Source organism: Orycteropus afer, unplaced genomic scaffold (assembly GCF_000298275.1).
Source record: "Orycteropus afer afer isolate SDZICR_OR568_19922 unplaced genomic scaffold, OryAfe1.0 scaffold00302, whole genome shotgun sequence".
Classification (NCBI taxonomy): Eukaryota; Metazoa; Chordata; class Mammalia; order Tubulidentata; family Orycteropodidae; genus Orycteropus; species Orycteropus afer.
The window spans coordinates 2,246,502-2,264,891 of NW_006921889.1; the positions used below are offsets into that span (position 1 = coordinate 2,246,502).

Here is an 18,390-nt window from a genome sequence, read left to right on the forward strand (position 1 = left end):
GCCAAATTATTTGGAGCAAGATTTCTCTTGGTTCAAGTCTGGACACTGTCACTTGGGGCTTGGGCAGGATATAACTTCATAGACTAACTAATCCCTTCAGCCTCATCTATGGAATTGTTTGAGGATTAAATAATCAACTAAAACAGCTGTATTCCCCACCTGGCATGTGGTAAATGTCAATAAATGTTAGGTCTCTTCCTTTCAAAAACTTGCTAGGTAATAATCATTGGTCAACCAGATAAACTTGTCTGCGACTATTGTCTGGGCTAGAATCCTGGGAAGAGAAACTCAGAGGGGAGTGGTCAAAACCAATTTATAGTAGAAATGGGGCCAAGCTAATGATAGTCAAGTCTAGGAACAGAAGTGTCCAGCAAAGTTAAGTTCACAAGGACAGGCAGAGAATAAGAAATGGATTCTAAAACTAAAGATTGGAAAAGGCAGGGAATTATGCCTTAGAGACAGAGTTTCTGGAGACTCCTTTAGGCAAAGAAGCATTTCAAGGGTGTGTCTGCATACGTGTGTGTCTGCATGTGCATGTGTGTTCGTACATATGCATGTATGCATGTGTATACACATATGTGTACGCATGTGTTTCTGCATGTACACGTGTGGCATGTGTACGTGTGTGTGTGTGTGTGTGTGCGCGCGTGTGTGTTGGAGATAAGAAACACAGAGTATGGGGAATTATAGGCCATGCTCTCTGCCAGAGAGGGATGAGACAGCTGTCTCTCAAAACAGAACAGCGGTGGCCTCTTATTTTGCTTCCACTTCCATCTGGCCAGGGTCTGACTCTCCAACTCCCAGAATAATTGCAAGCTTCCTGGCCTGACCTGAACTCTGAGGATGGTCCCAGAGGCCCTGGATTGCCCCAGGACTCAGGGTGGAGAAGGAGCAGTTGCTCATCCCGGCTGGCTGTGAGGTCAGCTGATCCTTGAATGTTCTGTGAAATATGTAGGCTGCTCGCACTGCCACAAATAAATCAGATCCACGTGCATCAGAGACACGCCTCTCCCAGCACCCACTCCTCGGACAACTCTGACCCACCAGTCCGGGGACTGCTCTCCTACCTTTCCTCCGTTTATTACAAACATGTAGGTGACAGCCACCCTCTCTGGGTCCTGTTGTCCCTGAAAAGGTCTTTTTCACTTTTCAGAGGCAGACATTTCAAATGCTTGGTTGTTTTAATATTAAATGTGTCAACATATTACAACGCCATTAGATCGTCCACATTAGGACATTTTTTAAATGTCTAGAGAGGGTTTCTGCAGACATAGCTTTGATCTTTGGGAGAAAACATACCCAGCATGAACAGCCAGCTCTCTATTTTTGTACAGCTGGCTTCAGAGCTGCAAGAAGGTGAGGGCATGTGGGTTACAAGCATGTTTTAGAATATTAGGAACTCACTTCGTTACCAAGTGTTCTCATCAGGAAATAACTGGCAGACGGAACACACTAGACTTGGAACCCTCCTATTTACAGCAAAAAGAAAACATTCAAAAACAAAATCAGAGCCATGGACTGCCTGGAAAAACAAACACCCCAAAAAGTTATTTCTTGAACTGTAGACCAGGGAGGATGTGATTTGGAAAGGAGGAAAAACGAAAGCAATTGAAAAGAAGACGTTCTCGAATCTTGGGGGAAAACATGTGAGAGTTTTCCATCATGTCACAATGAATAAAGGAAGCAGTCCCTGCCTTCAGAGAGCTCAAAGTCAATCCAGATTAATTAGAAGCGTCAAGAATGTTCCAACAGAAACACGGTGTTTCTGAAATGCTTTGGATAGGCAAGGTTTTTCTCAGGAAGTACCATGGTCTTTGGAGCTCTAATGTGGCACAAATAGTTAACAAGCTTGGCTGCTAATGGAAAGGTTGGTGCTTTGAGTCCACCTAGAGGCACCTCAGGCTTGGTGATCTACTTCAGAAAATCATTAAAAACTCTATGGAGCACGGTTCTCCTCTGACACACATGGGGTTGCCATGAGTCAGGATCAAACTGATGGCAACTGGTTTACCAGTGGTGTGCAGTCCAGCAGAAGTTAGCAAGGCTAGGAAGAATGTGGGGAGTGGGGTTTGGGCTTCAAACTCAAACCCAAGCCCACTGCCATTGAATTGATTCTGATTCATAGCAACCCTAAAGGACAGAGTAGAACTGCCCCATAGGGTTTCCAAGGCTGTAAATCTTTATAGAAGCATACTGCCTCATCTTTCTCCTATGGAGAGGCTGGTGGGTTTGAACCGTTGACCTTCTGGGTAGCAGCTGAATGAGCTAAACACTGCAGCACCAGAACTCCAGTTTGGGCTTAGGGAAGTGAAAAGTCGTCCAGGCACAGAGTAAGACCATGTTTAAGGCCCCGAGGCCAGGAATTTGACTATAGTTCTAACTCTGCTTCATACTGACCATATAGTAATAGAAAGCCTCTTACTTTCTCTTCAGCTTTTCCAAACATTTTTGACCCTTACACTTTTATCACAATAATATATAATCTTGTAAAACCTCTAAGACTTGTTTAAAATAATTTTATTGTTCTGCATAGTTGGTAAAAAGTGATTTTAAGTAAATATATTATTTTAGATAGTTTATTTTTTAGCTACTTTACTAGTGAGTGCTTTAAAAATCCCTTTTGATATAATGTTTAAAATTATCAAGACAAAGTTCATTGTCCCTATTGCACAAGTGATATATGCTGTCTCATTTGATTTCACACTAATCCATAAGGACAAGTATAATTTGTTAACTAAAATTTAAATAATACACATCATTCAGTTCAGAGAATAAATGCATATTTTACAAATACAGAGATATGGCATCCAAACAGAAATGAAAACAAAAGCCAACTTGGATGTTGGAATTTTGGCATTTTGAATTCTGTAAAATTACCTGATTATTTAAAAAATTATGCTGTTTGGTATCTAGATGACAAGATGAGAGAGAAGATTTCCAGTTGCATTTTGCAATCACTTCTCAAACAATACATCTCGGGGGTAAATAGACTTTATGCCAATACAAAGCAGCCAAATTGGATCAAATGAGAGGCATCTGTTATGTAAGAATTTTCATCAAATGAATGTAACAGAATAATCTGGTGCAGACACTGTGAGGCGAATGTGAAGAATCATCACCATTAAGTTTCCCATTCATTGGAATCCCTGTGTCCCTTATGGGTCTTGTCTTTAAGCAATAATCCTTATAGCTAACTAAGTGGGGTATACCGGAGAAAACAGTGTCCACTCCAAGTTCATGTCCTCCCTAGTACCTCAGAATATAAATTTCAAAATAATGTTGCTGCAGATGTAATTAGTTAACATGAGGTCATAATGGAGTAGACCCCAAAACCAAACTCACTGCCTTCGAGTTGATTCCAACTCATAGCGACCACCATTGAGTTTCCAAGGCCAACTACCAATCTTCTGGTTAGCTGTCAAATGCGTTAGGCCATGCACCACCAGAGCTCCTATAATGGAGTAGGGTAAGCCTTAATCCAATATAACTGCTGTCCTTATAAGAAGCAGAAGGTTGGTGGTTCAAACCCACCAGCCACTCTGTGGAAGGAAGAATGGGCAATCTACTTCCATAAAGATTTACCACTTCAGAAACCCAAAAGGGGTTGCTATGATTTGGAATCGATGGCAATGAGATTGGTTTTTTTTGGTTTATAAGAGGCAGAGATACGTACAAAGAGAATGCATGTGAAGACAGCAGTAGAGATCAGGGTTACGTTGACACAAGCCAAAGAATACCAAAGATGGCTGGCCATCACCAAAAGCTAGGAAAGGGCAAAAGAAGATTTTCCCCTAAAGCCTTCAGAGAGAGCAAGGCTCTGTTCATGCCTTGATTTCAAACCCCCTAGCCTCCAGAAATGTGAGACAGGGATGGATTACCTAATAAACAAGGTAAGCAAGTGCTTAGGGCATCAATGAACCAGGGTCATCAGTTGTCCAAATCAAAGACCCATAGTTACCAAGTAGACAAGACATAAGGAAAAGCAAGCACTGCAGTGGAATGGGACTGGCAGGGCACTAAATGAAATTGATACCAGCTCCATTGCGTGAGAATGTGCTGGCCAGAAATAAAGTTCACACAGGGTCAGGAGGGCACTCATGGGCAAGGCTGTTTCAGCTGTGAGGCCCTACCACTTCAACACCTTCCTTGACATCTGTTTCCTACAGTCCCCTCCTGGGCAACTGAAACTTCTTATCTCGGCAGGTCTCTTAGGAGTATATGATTTCTTTTTAATAAACAAAGGGTGGGGGGGACTGTTGAGTCCAACTCTCAAAATAAAATCTAGTTTGTTTTAATATTTGTCTTCTGATCATTAAATTTTCTTTCATGATATCTTTTCATTTGTTCACTTATAATGATAGTTTTTGTTATAAAACAAACATCAAAACTGAAGTATGAGGTATTTAAAGCAAAATTGGAGAAAGTCAATTTTTCATTGTGAGAGAGCAACAGGATTCATTGACTCATTTTCTTTGTTATAGAATATGTGGAATCTTCTTCCTGTAGAAAATGTGGTATATAGTAAAACTCTTAGTAACCTCCGTCTACCATAAATTTTATAATCCAGTTAATCTCATTCTGCTAAAATGGCATATGCTACTTCTGCATTTAATCACTAATATGTCACATTTAAAAAGAAGTTACATCATGGACAGCTAAGACACACACAAATACATATACATACACATATATATCTCACATATCCCATTCAAATGTGTGAGTATGCAGAGGAGGGGCTGTCACAGATTATCAGTGTTTAGGGCCTTCACATGCCTTAATCTGGCCCTGATGTGAAATAATATGGTTCTGCTGTTTTTAGCTACCTAGTTTGTGGTAATTTATGATGACAACCCTAAGAAACATGGGGAAAGTCACTTAAAACTATGTTGTTGTTAGGTACCACCAAGTTGGTTCTGACGAACAGTGACCTGATGTGTAACAGAACGAAACCCTGCCCAGTCCTGCACCAATCTCATAATCATTGCTATGCTTGAGCCTGTTGTTGTGTCAAGCCATCTCACTGAAGGTCTTCCCCTTTCTCAATGATGCTCTACTTTACCACGCATGTGGTCCCTTTCCAGGTCCCTTCTGATAACATGACCGAAGTATGAGGGATGAAGTCTGGCCATTCTGGCTGTACTTCTTCCAGACAGATTCGTTTGTTCTCCTCGCAGTGCACAGTATGTTTATTATTCTCTGCCAAAACGATTCAAATGCATCAATTCTTCTTTGGTCTCCTTCTTCACATGAAGCTTTCACATGCATATTAGGTTACTGAAAGTGTCATGGCTTGGGTCAGGCACACCTTAGTTTTCAAACTGACGTCTTTGCTCTTCACACCATAGTGACCAGAATTATTCACCGGAGAGTGAAGCAGGTGTCTGAATCATAAGAGCACCACTTTTTCCCCAAGTTCAAGATCTACTTCAAGGTCCTCAAACTATTCTGTTTTAGAGGGAAAACGTTTACAGAATAGTTTTACTGATTTTCAGTAACACATTTGAAGTTGACTTCATTACTGCCTTGAACTACATGAACCTCAGGAAGAACCCTGTTGTGATCTGTGACCTTCTACTCAAAGGCAGGGCCTTGTGGCAGAGTGAGTTTCACAGAGATAAACCAACCAAATGATTGTTCATTTTCTAGGAATGGGCCAGAGCCAAAAGGCATTAACTGTCCTGTCATTTCAGTCTCTCTCCCACTAAAGACACTTCAGAGGTTATGTAAAAAGCAAATAAACCCAATAAAGACTGCAAAGTTTATTGTCCATATTTCACACTGGTTTTTTTGAAAGGACCCTTGACTTAGAGATAAGGAGCTCTGGTGGCGTAGTGCCTAAGGCATTTGACTGCTAACCAGAAGGCTGGCAGTTCAAACCCACCAGCCACTCCATGGAAGAAAGACTGACAATCTACTTCCGTAAAGAGTTACTGCCTTGGAAACCCAAAGAAGATTGCGGTGAGTTGGAATCGACTCGATGGCAGTTGAGTTTGGTTTCTGTTTTTTTTTTTTTGACTTTGTGAAGGACTTACTTTTCTCTTTGCCCTTTCTCCTACAGCATTAGTCAGGTAATCACAGCACATATTTTAACTTGGTAGCACTCCCTCACTTTCCTATAGCACTTTGATGGGCTGCCATCTTGTCAGCCAAGTATGGACAGACAGAATTATAGAATGAAGACTTAGTGGCGTGTGGACTGCCAGACTTTAAAAGCCCTTGCGAAGAGAAGAATCCCCACCCATATCTTCTTTAAGAGGCCAATATTTCTGAGGGATGACTTTATATAACAGGGCTAATTTCCCATCCTTACACTATCAGATTTTGCTTTGTGACTCAAGGCCTTACATGTAGGAGAGAATAGGGGGAAAGATCAAGAGAACAGTGTTACACAAAATATATCAGTGGAGGGATAAAAGATCAATCAGAAGTTTAATACCTTCACTATTATTATTAATACCTTATTTTGGTATAAGTCTTTATATCTTAGGAAAAGTATAAGACTATTATTAGTAGCAGTATCCACCACCCGTCTGCCAGTTTGTTGTACTGTGATGGCTGGTATGTTGTTGTGAGGCTGGAGGCTATGCCACTGGTATTGTCATTCCTGCCATAGTAGATCATATGATTGTTTGATTCAAAATAGACAATATCAGTCCATTTCAGCTCATTCCATTTGTCTACAAAGAAGACCAGATAATATCACTATTATTCAAATTTTTGCACCAACTACTAAAGCCAAAGATGAAGAAATTGAATATTTTTACCAACTTCTCCAGTTTGACATTGAAGAAACATGCAATCAAGATATAATGGTTATTACCAATTGGAATGCAAAAGCTGGAAACAAAGAAGAGTCATTGGGTAGTTGGAAAATATGGCCTTGGTGATAGAAAGGATGCCGGAGATTGTATGATACAATTTTGCAAGACTAATAACTTTTTCATTGCAAATACCTTTTTCAACAACATAAAGAGTGGCTATACACATGGACCTTGAAAGATGGAATACACAGGAATCAGATTGACTATATCTGTGGGAGAAGGTAATGGAGAAGTTGAATATCATCAGTCAGAACAAGGCCAGGAGCTGACTGTGGAATAGACCATCAACTGCCAATACGCAAGTTCAAGATGAAGCTGAAGACAATTAAAGCAAGTCCACGAGAGCCAAAATATGATCTTCATTATATTCTACCTGAATTTAGAGACCATCTAAAGAACAGATTTGATGCATTGAACATTAATGACCAAAAACTAGAGGAACTATAGGATGACATCAAGAACATCATCAATGAAGAAAACAAAAGGCCATTAAAAAGACAGAAAAGCAAGACAAGACAAAAGTGGATGTCAGAAGAGACTCTGAAACTTGCTCCTGAATGGAGAGTAGCTAAAGCAAATGGAAGAAATGACAAGATAAAAGAACTGAACAGAAGATTTCAAAGAGTAGCCTGAGAAGACAAAGTCAATTATTACAATGCAATGTGCAAAGACCTGGAGTTAGAAAACAAAAAGGAAAGAACATGCTCAGCATTTTTCAAGCTGAAAGACCTGAAGAAAAAATTTAAGCCTCAAGTTGCAATACTGAAAGATTCTATGGGCAAAATACTGAATGATGCAAGAAATATCAAAAGAAGATGGAAGAAATACACAGAGTCACTGTACCAAAAAGAACTGGTCAATGTTCTTTTGATGTTCTTGGTATATGATCAAGAATCCATGGTATTGAAGGAAGAAGTCAAAGATGCACTAAAGGAATTGGCAAAAAACAAGGCTCTAGGAATTGACAGAATACTCATTGAGATGTTTCAACAAATGGATGCCACACTGGAGGCACTTACTCAGCTATGGCAAGAAATTTGGAAGAAAGCTACCTGGCCAACTGACTGTAAGAGATCCATATTTGTAACCATTCCAAAGAAAAGTGATCTCACAGAATGTGGAAATTATCAAACAATATCATCAATATCACACACAAGTAAAATCTTGCTGAAGATAATTAAAAAATGGTTGCAGTAGTATATTGACAGGGAACTTTTAGAAATGCAAGCTGGAGTCAGAAGAGGATGTGGACTGAGGGATATTACTGTTGATATCAGATGGATCTTGGCTGAAAGCAAAGAATATCAGAAATATGTTTACTTGTGTTTTATTGACTATGCAAAAGCATTCGACTGTGTGGATCATAACAAATTATGGATAACATTGAGAAGAATGGGATTTCCAAGAACCTGTACATAGACTAGGAGGCTGTCATTCAAACAGAACAAGGGGATACTTCATGGTTTAAAAGTAGGAAGGGAGTGTGTCCAGGTTGTATCTTTTCATCATATTTGTTCAATCTGTATGCTGAGCAAATAATCTGAGAAGCAGGACTATATGAAGAAGAGCATGGCATCAGGATTGGAGGAAGACTTGTTAACAACCTGCTATATGCAGAAAACCCAACCCTGCTTGCTGAAAATGAAGATGACGTGAAGCTCTTACTGATGAAGATCAAAGACTACATACAGTCTTCAGTATGGATTACACCTCAACATAAAGAAAACAAAAATCCCCACAATTGGACCAATAAGCAGCATCATGATAAATGGAGAAAAGATCGAAAATGTCAGGGATATTACTTTACTTGGATCTACAATCAATACCCATGGAAACAGCAGTCAAGAAATCAGATGATGTATTGCACTGGTAAAATGTGCTGCAATACCTCTTTAAAGCACTCAAGAGCAAAGCTGTCTTTTTGAAGACTAAGGTGTGCCTAACTCAAGCCATGGTATTTTCAATTGCCTCATATGCATGTGAAAGCTGGACAATGAATAAGGAAGACCAAAGAAGAGTTGATGGTTTTGAATTGTGGTGCTGGTGAAGAATACTAAAAATACCATGAACTGACAGAAGAACTAACAAATCTGTCCTGGAAAAAGTGCAGCCAGAATGCTCCTTGGAAACAAGAATGGCCAGAGTTTGTCTCACCTACTTTGGTCATGTTGTCAGAAAGAACCCGTCTCTGGAGAAGGATGTCATGCTTGGTAAAGAAGAGGGTCAGTGAAAAGGGGGAAGGCTCTCAAGAAGATGAACTGACACAGTGGCTGCAAAGATGGGCTCAAGCTGAGCAAGGACTGTGAGGACGGCGCATGAATGGGCAGTGTTTCCTTCTGTTGTACATGGGGTTGCTATGGGTCAGAGGCAACTCAGCAGCACCTAACAATGGCATCATTATTACTGACGTTATACCGTTGTATCTGACCACTATAAACGTGTGATGTCGGTAAGGAAGACGTGGTTGCTCTTAGTCCACAAATGATAATATTTGAAAATAGAGATGAAAAAGCCTCAGGGACCCCTTCTAGACTCCTCATCCAAGGCTTTTCCTTGCTCCACACAGAGGGACAAGAGATGGTCGAGCTACTGTTTTAGGAACAAGTTGGACTCTGGCCAGGATGCTCTTCCAGCATTCTTTCTATGCTTCAGGAAGTGTGAGTTTCACTGGGGAATGAGCTGGGCTAGACTCAGCAGGGTGCAAATGGTTAAGCACTTGGCTAGTAGCCAACAGGCTCGTGGCTGGAACACACCCAGAGCATCTACGAAGACAGGTGGCCATCTGCTTCCAAAAAAGGGCCACAGCCTTGAAAACCCTGCAGAGCTATTTTTCTCCACACAGATGGGGCTGCCATGAGTCAAAACTGCCTCGATGGCAACTAACAACTACAGACCCAACAGTATGCAGTTTTGGGGGCCTGGCTGACCTGGGTTTGAATCCACATTCTGTCACCAGCTGTGTGACCTTAATGCAAAGTACTTGTTATTATTTTGCCTTTGCCTCTTCATCTGAAATAGGTGATTGTGAGAATTAAATGGCATTTTGATGTTGTTGTTGCTAGGTGCTGCCAAGTCATTTCTGACTCAAAGCAACCCCACGTGAAACTGAATGAAACACTGCCTGGTCCTTCACCGTCCTCACAATACTTTCTGTGCTTGAGCCTATTGTTGCAGCCACTGTGTTAACCCATTTCGTTGAGGGTCTTCCCCTTTTTCACTGACCCTCTTCTTTACCAAGCATGATATCCTTCTCCAGAGACTGGTTCTTTCTGACAACATGAACAAAGTAGGTGAGACGAAGCCTGGCCATTCTCCCTTCCAAGGAACATTGAGCAGCACTTCTAGGACAGATTTGTTTGTTCTAGTAGTCTCTAGTACTTTCAGTATTCTTCACCAACACCACAATTTAAACACATCAATTCTTCTGTGGTCTTCCTCATTCATTTTCCAGCTTACACATGCATATAAGACAACTGAAAAATACCATGACTTCGGTTATGCACACTTTAGTCTTCAAAGTGCCCTCTTTGGTCTTTAACACTTTAAAGAGGCCCATGCAGCAGATTTTCCCAGTCTAATACAAGGTCTAATTTCTTGACTGCTGCTTCCATGGGTGCTGATTGTGGATCCAAGTAAAATGGTATTCCTGACAAATTCCATCTTTTCTCAATTTATCATGATGTTACTTATTGGCCAGTTGTCAGGATATTTGTTTTCTTGATGTTTATCCATACTGAAGACTGTAGTCTTTGATCCTCACCAGTAAGTGCTTCAAGTCATCTTCACTTTCAGCAAGCAAAGCTGCATCATCTGCATGTCCCAGGTTTCTAATGAGTCTTTCTCCAATCCTGATGCTGTACTCTTCTTCATATAGTCCAGCTTCTCAGATTATTTGCTCAGCGTTCAGACTGAATAAGTATGGTGAAAGGATACCATACTTATTTTTGTGCTTTAGATGGAAGTCACCAAACCCAAACCCACTGCCGTCAAGTCAGTTCTGACTCACAGCGACCCTATAGGACACAGCAGAACTGCCCAGTAGGGTTTCCAAGGCTGTAAATGTTTATGGAAGCAGACTGCTTTATCTTTCTTCCACAGAGTGCCTGGTAGGCTTGAACCGCCATCTTTTCATTAGTCATTGAGCACTTTAACCACTGCACCATGAGGGCAAGTGGTATATAATTGCAATACCTGAAAAACATTAATAATTACTATATCCAAGCCTGTGGCATAGTGCCTAAGGCATCTGACTGCTAACCAGAAGGCTGGTGGTTCAAACCCACCAACCATTCCTCAGAAGGAAGACTAGGCAATCTACTTCTGCAGTGATACCACCTCGGAAACCCAAGGAGTGATTGCTATGGGTCAGATCTGACTTGACAGCAGTGAGTTCATTTTTGGCAATCTACTTCTGTAGTGATACTGCCTCAGAAACCCAAGGAGGGGTCGCTATGAGTCGGGTCTGACTTGACCGCACATAACAACAACAACAACAAGTATGATCTTGTTTGGAAATGGGGTTTTCTTTGTGATGTCATACCCAGTAGGGTGGGTTCCAAATCCAATCACTTGTGAGTTATCAAAAGAATAGAAGGGACACAGAGTCCCCACAGGGTGAAGGGGAAGGCAGACAACAGAGACAGGTGCACCTACCTACAAGGACTACTGGCAGCTACACCCTAACCACCAGAACCTCCAGAACTGTGAGAAAATAAATTTCTGGTTTTTAAAGCCACATATTTGTAATATTTGTGTTATGGCAGTACTAGGTAACTGAGACACCAAGTATTCTTACCAACCTTCTAACCAGACATTCATCACACAGGAAACACCCCAATCTCAGAGCATGGTCTCAGCTAGAAAAGGTTCATTTCAGGGGAGAAAGAGGACAAAGTTTCAAAAATGTCCATCTACCAGCTGTTGGGCTTCTTGTCCACCTCTTTCAAATTCTGGAGAGATATGTCCATCTGGAAGTTCCACAGGGCTCAGGTCCCAGGCATCCTCCAGTGCCCGACAAAGTGCCAGTTAAACTCAACTTGGCACTAGATGAAACCTTCTCAAATTGCGGTGTAAGGATGTTTTACGTGTAGGCCATGTGGATCAATAAGACCATATACATCTTAAGTGGGGTCAAAGCCCTTTTGTAACCTCTTCTCCCTGCCTCCCTGATGCATGCTCCTTGTCTTCAAGAGTACAGCATATTCCCAAGTACACTCTAAGTCAACAGTCACAATGCATTTAAGTAATGCATTGACCAGTAATGAGGAATGGTAGAAAGTGTATTCAGAGCATTTGGAAATAAAAAAAAAAAAAAAAGGCAACAATTGTCAAAACACAAGAAAATTTTACAAAAATACTTTTAGACATAGAGCCATATTCCCTAAATATGACTCATTGTGAGGACAGGGGTTTAAAAATACTAATAAAAACCAAACTAAAAATATTAATGTTGTTGTTGTTATGTGTCATCGAGTCAGACCCGACTCATAGCGACCCCTCCTTGGGTTGCCCAGGCAGTATCATTACGGAAGTAAACTGCCCATCTTCCTTCCGAGAAGTGGTTGGTGGGTTTGAACCTCCAGCCTTCTGGTTAGTGTCTTAGGCACTATGCTACCAGAGCTCCTAAAAATATTAATAGCCACTATAATTTATGTGAGTGTTTACCATGGTCCATGCACTGTACTAAACACTTAACAAAATTATGCAATTTGTAAATACATTCTAATAAAATATAAGATGGTGAAGTATATTGAATAAAATGTGAAAGTCACTCCTACACAATACTATTTCCATAAATAAATTTTCAACTTAGTCCTGGTGATGTAGTAGTTAAGGCATTTGGCTGCTAACCAAAAGGTCAGCAGTTCAAACCCACCAGCCACTCTGCTGAAGAAAGACAGGGTGAGCAGTCTGCTTCTGTAAAGATTTACAGCCTTGCAAACCCAATGGGGGTTGCTATGAGTCAGAATCGACCCGACGGCAGTGAGTCTTGGTTTACTGTCATATGTAAGTTTAGTACATCTTCTCCTTTATGATGTCCTGCTTTTATAGTCTTGCTTAAAGAGGCTTTCTCATCCTAAATAATGAAAATACTGTTTTCTTCTAATACTTTCTTAGGCTTCATTTTTATGCTTGACCCTTTATTCCATTTGGAATTTATTTCCATGTAGAATTTAAAGTAGGTAACTTTATACCTTTTTCTAAATTTTTAGCTAACTATCTCAGTAACATTTAATAAACAGACATGTTTTAAACTATCTCATTTTACACATGAAATTTACTGACATGTTGTTGTTGTTGTTATGTGCCGTTGAGTAGGACCCAACTCATAGCAACCCCTCCTTGGGTTTCCGAGGCAGTATCACTACGTAAGTAAATTGTCCAACCTTCCTTCCGAGGAGTGGTTGGTGGGTTTGAACTGCCAGCCTTCTGGTTAGCAGTCAAGTGCCTTATATGGTCCTATTTGTGATCTCCTACTCCATGCCATCAATTTCCACGCCATACTGTCTTAATTACTATAGCTTTAAAGGGTAGTTTGCTGTCTGATGAGAAAATGTCTTAGCTATTCACTCAGGTTTTCTCTCTTCCAGATGAATTTTAGCTCATTTATTCAAATTCCAAACTAATGCCTTGGGATTTTGATAGGAATTGCATTCATCATTGCTTCTTTTCTGTAAGGCAGCAGAACCTGGTGTTCTTACTAGAATATCTGCCGAGTCCATTTACAAACTCCAAAAACTGTCATTGTAGACACATCATCTGAGTAACTGTTCTTTAATTGAGGGTGCAATAAATTAAGGTTGTCCCCATTAAAAAGCAAACAACCGATTCACTTAGCTGGCTCTAGTGGTTGGTTTTGGATCTTTAGAGTCAACCTCCACACTGTAATCAGCATCCCACAAGATTTCATTTGAAGTTATGAAATCCAAGAAGGTTTTCTTTAAATGTTATTTTTACCAAATCATAAATCAAAGATATACAGAGGTTACAAATTCAGATATTCTCATTGCATAATTCCTTCAAGTAATTTCTTCTGTAACATCCCCCTCTCTACCCCAGCCTGAATTTCAGAGTGCAGTGTTTATGCTATAACTCTATCTCTTGGCATAGATACCTCAAAAGTATTACCACAGACACTCGGTGGAACAAGTCCAGTTTTAAACTGAAAACAGCACTTTGTAAGAGATTAAAAAATCTGGTATCCCTGTCTATGTAATAATTACAATTCAATTAGAAAGTCATAATATTAAAACAATGACAGATTGCCTTTAGAGATGAACAGATTTTTCTTAAAAACAAAACCAAACCGAAAAACCCAAGAAATGTTTAAACTTGTTTCAAAATGTAATAAGAGACAGAAATAAAATCTGCATGCAATAGGCAAAATCTAATGCGGATGGTTACAGGCAAAGAAAAATAACACATACATCCTCTGTCTGAGTACTATGTTTTTGTTTAATAGACTTTATTTTTTAGAGCAGTTATTGATTTACAGACAAACTATGCAGAAGGTACAGAGCTCCCATCTACCCCCTCTCTCCCCTACACACAGTTTCTCCTATTAACTTCTTGCATTCTACTCATATGGTGCATGTACTATAACTGATGAATGAATAGTGATACATTATTATCAACTAAAGGCCACCGTTTACATTAGGGTTTATCTTTGTGTTGGACAGTCCTATGGGTCTTGACAATGTACAGTGTTATGTGGCCATCTTTACAAGATCACATAGAATAACTTGACTGCCCTGAAAATGCCCTGAGCCCCTGCCACCACTGATCTTTTACAGTCTCCATCGTTTTGTCTTCTGCAGAATGAATACTGTACATTTCTTGTCCTTTTTTTTTTCTTCCCCTCTGAGCTTCAGGAGATCCTATAAAGATAACAATCCAGAATGATGGAAGATCAGAGATCACACACGAAATACAATTTCTACCTCCAGTAGACTGTATCTGGTTGAGACGAGAGAAGACCCATCTTTCATGAGATGCTATGCAGACCACTATCTGATGTAATAGCACATGCAAAGAGTGAATGGATAAACCAACTCTGGCAACCTACACAGTGGGATTCTATGTAACAATAAAAAGAAATGAACTTTGGTAAATGAAACATGAATGAATCCCAAATGCATTATGAGTGAAAGAAGCCAGGCTACATGCATTCTGGAAAAGGCAAGACAACTGGAGCAGAGAGCAGAGGCTGGGGGTGAGGAGAGGGGTTGATTACAAAGGGGTACCTTACGGGGTGATGGAAAGTTCCTCTGTCTTGAGTGTGGTTGTATGTCTGTGACTCTATGCCTTTGTTAAGGAGCTCTGGTGGTGCAGTGGTTAAAGCACTTGGCTGCTAACCAAAAGTTTGGCAGTTGGAACCCACCAGCCACTTGCGGGAGTAAGCTGAGGCAGTCTGCTTCTGTAAAGATTTACAGCCTTGGAAACCGTATGGGGCAGTTCTAGGGTTCTGTCCTCTAAGGTCACTCTGAGTCTGAACTGACCCAATGACAGTGGGCTTATTTGGTATGCTTTGATTAGAATTTAAAGAATGACATAACTAAGAAGGCTTTCTTTTAGTTTCTTATGTTAGCATAATGCATCAATTTCGTATTTTAGGTGTATTCTATTTAATACTTCTAGAACTGGGGAAAATTGTTTACACTAAAGAGTCTATATAAATTATACCTCAAGGAGCTCCGATGGCACAGTGGGTAGGCATTTGGCTGCTAAACAGAAGGTCAATGGTTCAAACCCACCAACTGCTCTGCAAGAGGAAGATGAGGCAATCTACTTCCATAAAGATATACAACTTTGGAAACTGTATGGGGGTTGCTATGAGTTAGAATCAATTCAATGGCAGTGGGGTTTAATCTCAGCTTGGTTTTGAAAAAGGAATACTCATGCAAACCAAACCCTTACCCTGCCTTCCCAAACCATCTTCCATCTGTCAATAGTGGGTTACATATTCATTTGCATATGTAGAAAGAATCCACGTAACAGAAGAGTACAAAACCGAGTCTCCCTGGTTAGTGTTCCATTTTTTCAGCCTCTCCCATGAACTCTTCCAACCCAGGAATTTTCATAGAACTGCATGACTGTGTTGGAAACCCAAGGAGGGGTCACTATGAATTGGATCCGACTCAACAGCAGCGAGTACTAGTAGCAATGGCATGATCTCAGAGCTGGAAGGGCCTTCTAGAAAACACACCAGCTATGCCTTCTCGTTAAATCACACATTCCCATAGGAACCAATTGCTTATATTTTCTTTCAATCTTTTATGGATCTGTAGCTGGTATAGCCAAATAATCTGTAAATTTTCTTTAAGCAGCTCTGTGGAGACATCCATCACCTGCCTGCCACTGGGCCGTACTATCATGGTTTACGTGTTGCTATGATGGTAGAAGCTATGGCGTCGGTATTTCAAATACCAGCAGGATCACCCATAATGAACAGTTATCAACGGAGCTTCCAGACTGAAACAAATGAGGAAGCAAGGCCTGGGGATCTACTTCTGAAAATCAGTCAGTGAAAACCTGATGTGGATGAAGGCACTCAAAATACACAGTGGACGCAACAATGAGCTTGAGCACAGCAACGATTGCGAAGATCAGATGCAACGTTTTGTTCCGTTGTACATGGGGCTGCCATGGGTTGGAGCCAACTCTCAACTAACAACAATAACAACTATGGAGACATAGTTGATGCTTAGTATCAGTAAAGGTTAATGATCATGGACTGAGTTCCCTCATTCTCAAATTAGCAGGATAATTTTGTAGGGAGAAAAAGAAAGCTTTGTCCACTCTAGGAATATCTTTGTTGGAACAGTTGCAGAAACTTCTTACAGATATTAAAATCTGTTTGGTTCTTAATCTAGTCTGGAACACAAGGTCGACAACCCTGCATTCTCAAAAAAAAAAAAAAAAAATTGAATTCATTTCACCACCCAGAGCAGCAGGAGAGGCATGAAAGACAATCCTTGCCTTTGAGCAAACAGAACAACATCCTCTGCCTTACGTGCAGCAACTCGCCCACCCAGACCGTCACAGGCTCCAGGAGTGCAGCTGGAAAGTGGCCACTGAAGGGCAGAGGGTGTGAAATGACTCGCTCACTAATGGGCCATTAGAGCAACTTTCATCAGGACACTGAGAAGTGATGTATTTCTATGGGAATTTTGATCTCTCCTCCCCCTCATAAAGTACGCTTCTCATTGGGTTATAATAAAATTAAATATTTCTTTCACCTACAGTGATTCTACTTGGAACCTCTTAGCAGAAATGTAAAGCCTTTGGGGGTAATATATTGGTGGTGATGCTGTTGTGTGCCCGTTGACTGGATCCTGACTCATGGCAACAACACTATGAGGATGAAGTAGAATTGCCCTGTAGGGTTTCTAAGACTGCAACCTTTACAGAAGCAGATTGCCACATCTTTCTTTCACGGAATGGCTGGTGGTTTCAAATTTCTGACATTTCAGTTAGCAGCCCAGTGCCTAACCACTGGGCCACCATGGTTCCTCGATGATGATGAGTTGTTGTTGTTGTTTGCTGTTGATTTGTACCTGACTTATAGCGACCCCTCCTTGGGTTTCCAAGGTGGTATTACTACGGAAGTAGATTGCCCAATCTTCCTTCCGAGGAGTGGCTGGTAGGTTTGAACCGCCAGCCTTCTGGTTAGCAGTCAAGTGCCTTAGGCACTATGCTACCAGAGCTCCCAGTGATGATGAGATTATCTTGAATTGAAATAAAGCTTTGTACTTACCCCGCCCCACCCCCCAATAAAAGACCTTTCTCATACATTCTGTGATTTTCACAACTTTGTAAGCACAGATAGAAGTTTCTTCATTTTACTGATGGGGAGGGTAGAGTGTTGAGGGATTAAGTGGCCTAATGAAGAGGCAGGGCTCCCTGGGAGTTTCTGTGGGGGTAAGGGGCTCAGTGTGTTATTTGTGGAAGCAACAGGATGGCTGATGTCACTCACATTTTAGTGCCAGAAGAGAAGATGATGCTTGGGTTGAATGTGGTCCAGTACTGTACATACTGAATGCCCACTCATTTGATTATTGTGGTTCTAATGTAACACCTCAGGAACAAAGCCCCAAGGGCTTCGAATGAGGATCTAGTCAAGAGTACGGGAATGTGTATTGGGTGTGGTCTTTGCATATTAATCCAATAGTTTCCAAACTATTCAGTCCTGGAACTTCCTGATGCTAGTTAGCTAGTTCATTGGATCTTCAATTTCCTCCCTCATAAAATGAGGGCTCTGCATGTGGAATACGGTCTACTACAGTGGTCTCCAGACTTGGTTGATTATAAGAGTAACTGGGGAGCCTTGTACTTGAATGAGAAAAGAGATTGTAAGATGACATATGTTCACTACATAAAAGATTTAAGAAAAACAGAAAAGTATAAATAAGAACAGAGATGTCAGGCTTATGGGTGTATGTTGCTGTGGAATTAGTTCCGACTCATGACAATCCCATGTGTGCAGAGCTGAACTGACCTCTGAAGGGTTTTCAAACCTGTGACCTTTCTGGAGCAGATCACAAGGCTTCCTTCAGTGGATTTGAACCAC

General features: G+C 40.8%; 1 protein-coding gene across 1 annotated transcript in view; it reads right to left on the reverse strand.

Annotated features, from left to right (window-relative positions):
• The window catches only part of PDZD2 (PDZ domain containing 2), a 425,741-nt gene that overhangs the window by 197,071 nt on the left and 210,280 nt on the right, over positions 1-18,390 (reverse strand). The window lies entirely within an intron of this gene.